Source organism: Herpailurus yagouaroundi, unplaced genomic scaffold (assembly GCF_014898765.1).
Source record: "Herpailurus yagouaroundi ecotype Mexico unplaced genomic scaffold, PumYag 29, whole genome shotgun sequence".
In the NCBI taxonomy this organism is placed as follows: domain Eukaryota; kingdom Metazoa; phylum Chordata; class Mammalia; order Carnivora; family Felidae; genus Herpailurus; species Herpailurus yagouaroundi.
The window spans coordinates 26,251,539-26,261,424 of NW_024412377.1; the positions used below are offsets into that span (position 1 = coordinate 26,251,539).

Consider the following 9,886-nt stretch of genomic DNA (forward strand, 5'->3'; position numbering starts at 1 on the left):
CTGGAGCTATCTAGAAATGCACATGATGAATTTTTTGCATGGGACAAGTGAACAGTTTCAAATCAAATGTTTGTATATGAATAATGATTATAACTATTGTTACACTTGCAAAAACCTTAATTACCTTATGCACAAATGTTAGCTTAGCCCTCAAAGCTTAGCCTTAAGCTTAGCTTAGCCCTCAAATGTTAATTATATAAAATGTAAAGGGGCACCTGGGTGGCTCAGTCGGTTTCAACGTCCGACTTTGGCTCAGGTCATGATCTCACAGTTTGTGAATTTGAGCCCCGCATTGGGCTCTGTGCTGACAGCTCAGAGACTGGAGCCTGCTTCTGATTCTGTGTCTCCCTCTCTCTCTGCCCCTCCCCCACTTATGCTCTGTCTCTGCTTATTTCTCATGCTCAGAAATAAACATTAAAAAAATTAAAATGTAAAAGAAGAACAGTATCTAGCTGCATTTTTGTCCTGTTCTTTAAAGGGAGAGTTGGCATTTTTAGTTTTCCTTCCATAAGTCATGTTGCTATTTGCAAAGGCCAGTGTTATAGGAGGCTAAAGACCATAAACAGATACTGTCCATATTGCACCTGAATCCAGCCAACCTGATCCAAATGGTAATGCCTGAATATATCTGTCAATCTCAGTGCGGAAATCATGGATTGTTGCACTTAGCAGGCCACAGAAACTTCACTTTCACTGATCTAGCATTCTGCAAGACGATGTGGCACTGGATGAAGTCATCAAACATGATCTGCTCCCATCCTTGTCTGTCAAACTTGCAAATGAGGATGTTGTGAAACTGGTCAGAGAGCTCATATCCTGACAGGGCTTGCTTGAGCTTGTTCTTATCAATCATCCCAAAGTTGTCTCTGTCATAAGTGTGAAAGATGTTCGGCCAGTCTGTGATGTACTTCCAGACACCAGTGAACTCACTTAAGTTCACGGCAGCCTTGTTCGCTCAAACATAGACATGACTGACCTGACAGTCACTGATTAAATGGAGTGCAAGTACTGTTAGATAGTGCTTGCTGAAGCTTGTTATCCCATATCACCCTGCTCCCGTCTTTATCAACCTTCTGGAAAACGTTCCACAAGTTGTTCTGGTCCGGCAGCACCATGCCTTCGGCAGGCCAGCCCCATGGTCCCAGGCAGCAGGGGTTGGTGGCCATGGGGCCAGGTGCATAGCTGGACTGAAGTGCCAGGGGAACATGAGAGGTGGTTACATTTTATAGTATAAAATCATCTTCCATTTAATTAACATCATGGTAAAAATAATTTAACATGCGGGATCCACAAGGACTTTTTTCTTTTGCAAAATGTCTGTATATCACTGAAATTTGAAAAACTGTTTAAGAAAATGATTTTTGTCTAATTCATGTTAACTGTCAAATCTGAATGTCAAATATGTAGGTATAATTTCCTAGTAACTCAAAGTAACTCAAAGAACTTTCCAGAAATAGCCTCTAATGTTTGGTTAAAGAGTTACTGATGGAGTTTCTTCCTGAAGGTAGAAGAAAATTTTCTACCAAAAAAACACCTCATTTATTAAATGAAATGTCGGAGGAAACACTCTGACAAATCAAAGATAGAGCATAAGCTCCAAGTCCATCATAGTCCATGAGAAATTAACTTGTGGCTTTTAGTCATTTGTATTGAGTCATTGTTCATGCCTGGTTAAAACACTGATGTTATCTTAGAACAAAAAGTATACAAATACAAGAGCTATTTGCTTAGGACTGAGCTCAAAGCCGGCTGATTTTAAGAAATTTTTTGTTGAGGTTTTGTTTGTTTTTGTTTTTAATATTTGATTTAACAGGATCTCTGGAACATTAGTCTATGAGTAATTTGGGTCAGGGAATCAAAGTGTGAAGTAAGGCAAGATGCAAAGTGTATCTATATAAATAGTATTTGGGTGAAAAGTGAAGAACTTAGGTGATCAGATTTTTCCATATAGATATATTTGACATGATGTAATTTAAATATCCAGATCTACTACCAGTTTCTCTTCTTTTCCTACAGATATTTGGCAATAGTAACTGAGATTATTCGAGATAATCTCAAATAGCAGGCACTGTGTTTCATGCATATATGTTGAATTGGAATAAATTGTACTTATAAATGCAGAGAAAATCTTGTTTCTTGTCAAAACAACAAAAGTAGTATTGTTAACTCTTGAGAAAAATCCTTGTTAAAAATAATTTCTGTAAAAACAATAATCATCTTACTATATCTATAAGCTCATTATGAAAGACCTAAAAATGTGATACCTTTGAAATAGGGGAAGGAGAGACCTGCTTTTTTTCACAATGTCATTCTCCAAGTAGTGTGTGACTAATAGAGAAGGTATGTGACTCTCAGGTACAGTGAATGAGTAAATTCTTAGTGGCATCATGACATCACCAGGAGCGTGACTTGGGTCAAGAGCTTGGCAGGAGGCTTTGAGAACAGCAGAATCAACAGCAATCAGGATTGGGAAGCCAACATACTGGTCACCATAAAACTGAAAAGAGAGCTTATTGTACCTCATGCACAGCAGCAGGTTTAACAGAAAAGTAGACATGTTTATAGTCCCAGATTTACAGCATGCCTTATAAACACCTTATTACTTAGAATCCAGTCTGCTGTCCTAGAAACTAAGAATGTGACTTTGTTAAGCAGTAGGATTTGTTGACATAAATGTCTTGACTAAGTTTGCCATTGTGGTTAACCAAAACGCATTTACTCCTGGGAAAGTAAACACAAGCAAACAAAATGTCTCTTATACTACAATACAGTAAGTTTCAAATTGACCAAACTTAATGCTATGACATAAATATGCTTAATGTTTATGGAATTTTTTAGAAACCTTTTGCCATGTTGGGCTTACCATCCTGTATAAGTCTTACTAAATGGGAATGTGTTTTCAGAATTACATGTGATTAAAGACTTCATCAGAAATATTCAGAAAACCTGCCATGAATACTGGGGCTAACCATGCAGCAAATAAAATGGGTCACGGTCTCCTCAGACATTAACGTGAATAAATCAGTTCTGCACCATGTAATAGTAACACACTGAAATGGTTACCAACAATTAAAAATAGAGAACTAATGGAAAATAATGTTGAATAAATATTATAAAACCACATGAAAATATGTTCAAGGAAGGCAACGTATCTGGCTAAAACCACAAAGTTGAAAAAATTCCTAGGGAAAAATGAAAATTCAGACTGATCTTCTGCTGCTTAAAAATTCATCTAAAACCTTTGGTTTGAGGGTAGACTTTTGGAATTACAGACTCAGGACCATTGAAGAATAACAAAATCAACTTAGCAGGTTTCCTACATTTTCAGGCTTATAGTCAGCCCTCTTCAAACCTCAAAAATTCTATAGTAGAAAAGTTCTTTATGTCAGATATAAATGAGTAGTCATGATTAGATATTTCTGATCTAAAATAATGACCAACTTTTTTGCAACAGAATTTATATCAATAAAGATCTACAGAAAATTAAGAAGATGGTGTCTCTGTGATTGACAAATAAAATGTGAACAAATAATACAGTCATTTATTTATGAAATCCTACAAACTAGATCCTATAAATGATAAGAACATGGACATATTTCTAACAGAACCATGTGGTTGGCTTCATAAGCCACAGTAAAAGAAAATGACCGTGTGAAGCCATGAAAAATTTTTATAAGTCTAAAGTATGAGAGATACCATTCTGCAGTAGGACATTCAGGAATGGTATCAGGGATTTAGTTAACTAAGCTCCATGAGTCTCCTCCAAATCGAATCAGTCCATGTATATTAACAGAAGTGAAATGCTCAAAATGAGAGAGTTGATGGTTGCATTCAAGATAGGAGTTACTGCTCATAGTTCTAGGCACACAAATTAAAACTGACATTGACAAACTGAAGGAAACCCAAAGGAAAGTGATTTGAACAGCAATTAGGACCACATATTCTCACATGATGAGAAAGTTGAAAAAAATCAGGACGTTTAGTTTGTAAAAAAATGTTTTCAGAGAAATATGGTCATTGACTCAAATACATGGAATACAGTACAATCCAGTTTTATTCTAGGTTCAACAAACAGAAGTTACAAGGAAACCAACAAAACAAGAATAAACTTTGTATTTCTAAATAAACAAAGCTTCTAAAAATAGAATGGCCTACCTTGGGAGGATGGACATCACTGGAAATGTTGAAAGGTTGAACAAACCATTGGTGGTTATTGTAGAAAAGACTGGAAACCTGGAAGGAAGGGGAGATTGCTCCATATAGAGTGGTGTTCAAACGGTATAATAGAACCTTAGTATCCCCAATGAAACAAAAAGACTGAGTAATATGTTAGAGCTCACTCCATCTTTATCCAAGGCAGTTTTGGTCAAGTCTATTTTGTATATGGCACTCTACCCAAGATTTCATTTTATAAAAGACTTGTGCTAATAAAAAGTCTTGCAAACCATTACATACGATGATTTCCAAAGTTAATTCTGACGTTATTACATGATTCAGATATGGACAAATTCCTTCTTTATGTGTGACCTATTGTCATGTTTCTAAATGAAACGCTGGTACTCAGAGGGCTCAGAGCATTCTATGCGAAGGAAGAGCAATTAACTTGATAGTTAATACCAAGAATGTGGGTTAGGCAGTAGAGAGTAATTCATAGCAGGGATGTGGGGAAGATAATTTCTAGGAAAATCAGAAGAAAAAACCAGCAGTCTAGAGATGTGGCATATTGAAGTAATTTCTAAAACCATGTGAATATTATTCATAGTATTATGAAAGAAGAAACATCCCTGGCCTCCAAGAGGTTTCTCAACGCTGATACTCCTTAAATCAGATTTCATTTCCAGTGAAGTGCTAATTTTATGAGTTACTTATAGAAAGTTTAAGTCTCCGAGGACAAGGAAGAAAGAAGGCTGATTTCATTATTTAGGTATCTTAGCATGTTAAGGCCACTGGCATAATTCCAGAGAAAGTGTGCATCCTTCTTTGGTCATCCTCTTGTTTAGAAAAGCAGTTGATAATTTAGAACTATTATCCCAGACATGATCTCATTTTGTCTCCCAACAATGACCTAAGGAATATCACCTTCAATTCCCACATGAAAGAATTGGAGATCAGATATAATCAGTGCCCATTCCAGTTCACACAGATACTAAGTGGGGGGCCAGCATGAAATCTATCTTGATACCAAGTTTAAAATTCTTTTGCAATATTTTCAGCACATGAATTCTTCAACAAAGGAGCTCTGATAAAGTTTAGAGTTCCCTTAAACTTTGTCTTTCTTCTTACAATTTCTTTGTGTCTGACATATAGTAACTACTATTTGACACAGTCTTAGCTTTGGATACATAAGTGGACAAAAAAACCTCATTTGGACTCAAATAGTAACATCTCTATTAAAAATCAACAGTTCTCTAGAAATAAACAGGTCTATTAAAAAAAAAACCTTAATTTAGTGACTCAGCAAATCGTGCTGTGATAGCTTTCAGTAATTACTTTTTATTTTTGTTTTTTTAAGTGTCTATGGTAAGAGAAGCATGTAGAAAAACATCATGTTTTGCATGCCCTTTTATTTTCATTACCTCTTCTACTACTTGAGAATGTCTCCAGACTGCTGAATGTCTGGCAGGTGGACCAGTCTTAGCAAAACATCTTGGATTGTATTAGCTGAAAACAAATGTAAAGGGACCATAAGAAGCTAGATTTCCCTCAAATGGTGCCCTGGAAGAGGGTTTATTTTTCTTGACTGTTCAATTTCTAGTTTGAGTCTTCAAAGTCCAGAATGCCAGGGCCTTGGATGCAAGTATTAGTAAAAATAAAATTCTAATTTGGCCCCTATGGGAAGCAGAGAAAATGCCATAAAGATTTTATCTCTTTTTGTACTTGGAATTTTCTTTACTGCCTCCCCTAAGAAGAGGGTAGATGGTGTCTATTAAGAGATAATTTACTCTTGCAGCCAATTCAGAACATTTCCACAAAATCAGTCCTACCTTCCTGGGTGAGTCTAGCTGAAGATAAAGTTTCTGAAAGGATAGTCCTTAAATAAAGACATTAAGACTACATATGCACAGCACATGGCATAAAAGAGTTCATTTTCAACCACATACTATATCCTTTCCATGGAAAATCATAGCGCATATGAAATATCCTATAGTTAAGAAATCAATTGTTCTTTGTTTATCCCAATATTTCTCAAAGTTAGTTGGCTATTGTGTTGATCCCTTGCTTGCCCTTTCCCTGCTCTTCCTGTATTAGGGAAAGGTGAAAGAGAGTGGGTATTCTAGGAAACTGTGTGTGTGTGTGTGTGTGTGTGTGTGTGTGTGTGTGTGTGTTCAGGCTTTCTTGCCAACTAACTTTCTCCTGAGCTTGGTGGTAGGTCCGTAGATGGGAAGAAGGGAGAAGCCAGGGTATTCCTCCTCCCCTGCCGCACCCACTGCCTCAGTGGAGTTTCCTGCAACAGTGGTGTTTCCTTCATAGTTTCAACCTCCCCATGATAGATTCTCAGTGGTTCCAACTTTTACTGGGTGGTCCTAGATCCACTTTCCTTTACACTGCAGGTAGTAAGGGATTCCTGCTATTGTGAAACTATAGACTGTTTTTATAAGTGGCGGGCCAGGTGTTTTTCAGAAATGTCCCTAGCATTCTGTACACCAGGACTCACAGAACATGCTCACTTATCCTGATAGCAGAGAAGTAGTTGCATAGATTTCAGAACAGTGGGAATATTGATTATCAGCAGCATGAAATCTGTCTCTTTCTCATGTTTCTAGATTTTTGGGGATCTATTAATCTAGATAAGTGCCCTGGCCAGTTTGTTGGTAAGCAGAATGTCCTATCCTAAGGACTTTGAGCAAATGGGTTCTTAGAGCTGGATCTGTTCCTGCTGTGTGAAGACAAATTTTTGCATCACCACTGACATCTTCTCAGCATTTTTGAGGTTTCTAACAAGTACTCATCTGCTCTATAGTCATAGGGGAAAAAAATGGATGGTATACACCAGGTCCAAAGTTTTGTCCCACAAGAATCCCATGTTGAGATGCATAGTGATGCTTTTAGGGCTGATGACCTCTCCAGACAAACTTGAGATAATGTATCAAGTCACCGATTCCTGATCTACAGTTTGGCACTCTTTTGCAAGAAGCAGTACCAGGTATGGTAGGCTAATAATGTCCTTCCAAAGATGTCTACACCCTAATGCCCAGAACCTGATATGCTACCTTATAAGGCAAAAGGGACTTTGTACATGGATTAAGTTTAGGGTTTTAATATGGGAGTTTATCTTGTCTTATCAGGTGGGCCCAATATAATCATAAGGGTCCTTATAAGAAGGCCACAGGAGAGTCATAGAGAAAAAGATATAATAATGGAAGCAGAACTGGAATTATATGAAGCCACAAGCCAAAGAATGTGGGCAGCCTCTAGAAACTGGAAAAGGCAAGGAAACAGATACTTCCCCAGAGCCCTGCTGACCCATTTTAGACTTCTTCCAGGCCTGAATATAATAAATTTGTGTCATTTTGAGTCACTAAGTGTGTTATAATTTGTTGCAGCAAGGGTGCTATAATATACCAGGAGTGATGAAGGTAAAATAAAACTTGAGTAACTTAAGACTCAGGTTCCTTCATAACCCTTACATAGTCTAAATTTCTCTAGGAGGATTACTTTGGACCAGTCTCCCCATCTATGTGTCCTAGTTGGGCCTGATTTGTCATTCTCAGTTCAATCATACCTTCAGGTACTTATCTTTGAAATAATAGTTCCTATAATCATAATACTTGCTGGGCGATTTTTTTCCTCCTTCCTTATAACATTGATGTAATATTTGGTGAATGGTTAAAATTTAATGGAAAGTGCAAATAATTCTCCATGTTATCAAACTGTGTACTATCCAAATGCAGGGCCACAGAGACTTTGGGATAGCTCTTTCTATGAGAAATCTTTTGACTGCAAGGATAGTCTACTTGAAGGGCAGGGGAGAACTTTGAAAAGATAACAAAGTATCTTACAGATAGAAGCAAAGGCTTAAAGACCAAGCCTTGGAAGGCAGGAGCCAGAGAAGGAGCAAGACCCAAAACAACACATAGGACAATCACACTGATATAATCTCAATTCTCCCTTCTCCTTTTCTACTGGAGTCTCTCCTTTTCAGTTTTCTGTCTCTTCCTCTGTCTCTCACTTTCTCTGTCACTGTCTTTTCACTCTTTCACATGCCTTGCCTTCTTTCTGAATACCAGTTTGTGCTATCCTTTTAAAGATAGGAGATTTTCTATACAATGAGGGACACAGCTGGGGGCAATAGCTTCTGTTCTCACATGGTCATAGAAGAAAGGACATTCTTCTCCGGGAAGGACACTAACTGGCTAGGTGTGGGCCATGTGCCAAGATTGTGGGATCATGTAAGAAAATGGCAGATGCTCTTTGGACCGCATGCTGCTTCAAAGAACAAAGAGGATTAGGGATGGGAGAGGGGCAATGTCCTAAAAGAAGAACATGGAAAGCATGCTGAAGAAATAATGAATTTATTTAAATTCATTTAAATAAATAAAATGAAGCCTCATTTGAGGCTTGCTGGATATTTTTAAAGACCAGAGTGGACTTATGACTGATACTATAGAACATTTCTCTTCATATAGAAAGTGTTTAAGTCTGGACTCTCAGGAAAATCCACATAGTAAGATCAGAAAAATTTAAACTTGAAATGACAGAGATATTCAAGTTTCTTAGTACTTGGCCAAACTTCTTATAAACTCTGTGTGTGTGTGTGTGTGTGTGCGTGCATGTGTGATTATATATATATATATATATTCTTCTTTAAACAGGAACATTAGAAATTCTCATTTGTATAAAAGATTTATTCACAAACATTCAAATTCAAGACTGCCAAGAACATAGCCATCTAATTTTCTAAAGCTTTAATAGTATGAATTTCCTAAACATTAGGTAATTTATAAGCACATTGTAGAATCAAAATAAATAATATTAATTTATTCACCAATTTTATAAATGCTGTAACTAAAATTTTAAAAAATACAAGTTTTATATGACACATATTCCTGAGATTGTGGGTCTTAAAATATTTAAAAATCTGTAATGGTCATTATTAAAATCATTATATCAGAAAGAGATAGAAAAGTAGAGATAGTAAGAGAGGGAATTTATTTATTTATTAAAAAATGTTTTTAATCAAAAGTCATCATTATTACTAGTTAAATTGGATTTAAGAACATGGCTTGACCTGTGCCTTATTAAGAAAGAGAATTTAAATTCTATTAAAAAAAATCTTAGGTTGGGTATGAAAAATATATTTGGGAGATAGCAGCCTCTAGGATCTTAATAAAGTGAAAACTGGAAGAAGACAGGCTAATAGGAAGAATTTTCCAGTAGAATTTATTTGTGAATCTGGTTTAAGAAAGAGATCTCATGATTAGATATTATCATTGTGTTGTTTCTGGAAAAGTTTAAGACATTTAAAAATGTGTGTTACCTTGGATAATTTAAATACTTTTCCTTTAACATTATTTATATTGTTATTTTCCTAAGAAGATCCCTTCTTAATAGACATTCTAGAGGGATACTTTTGTGGAGCCTTTATCCAAATGACATAGATTGAATGGAATACACAAACTTCTTCTAACTTGGTATCTTTATGTATGGAGAGATAAAGCAGCCTGTATAAAGGGCTAAAGAATACCAACAAAGTTAAGGAGCACTACAAAGATCTAATCTTGTTTATACAGATGGGATTACATAAATAGTTTTCTTTCTTGACATTATTGTGGCTTTACTGAGCATTATAGAAACATTACTCCAGTTTGCAGAAATTTTCACTGGCTTAAACTTGCTTGTGCTTTAAGGGAATTGTCCCCTTCTTAAGTCTGAGTCCAGGAAACAG

General features: G+C 36.4%; 1 pseudogene; it reads right to left on the reverse strand.

Annotated features, from left to right (window-relative positions):
• Positions 1 to 459: 459 nt before the first annotated feature.
• LOC121041663 (programmed cell death protein 6-like) lies at positions 460 to 1,166 on the reverse strand (annotated as a pseudogene).
• Between the last annotated feature and the right edge of the window lie 8,720 nt (positions 1,167 to 9,886).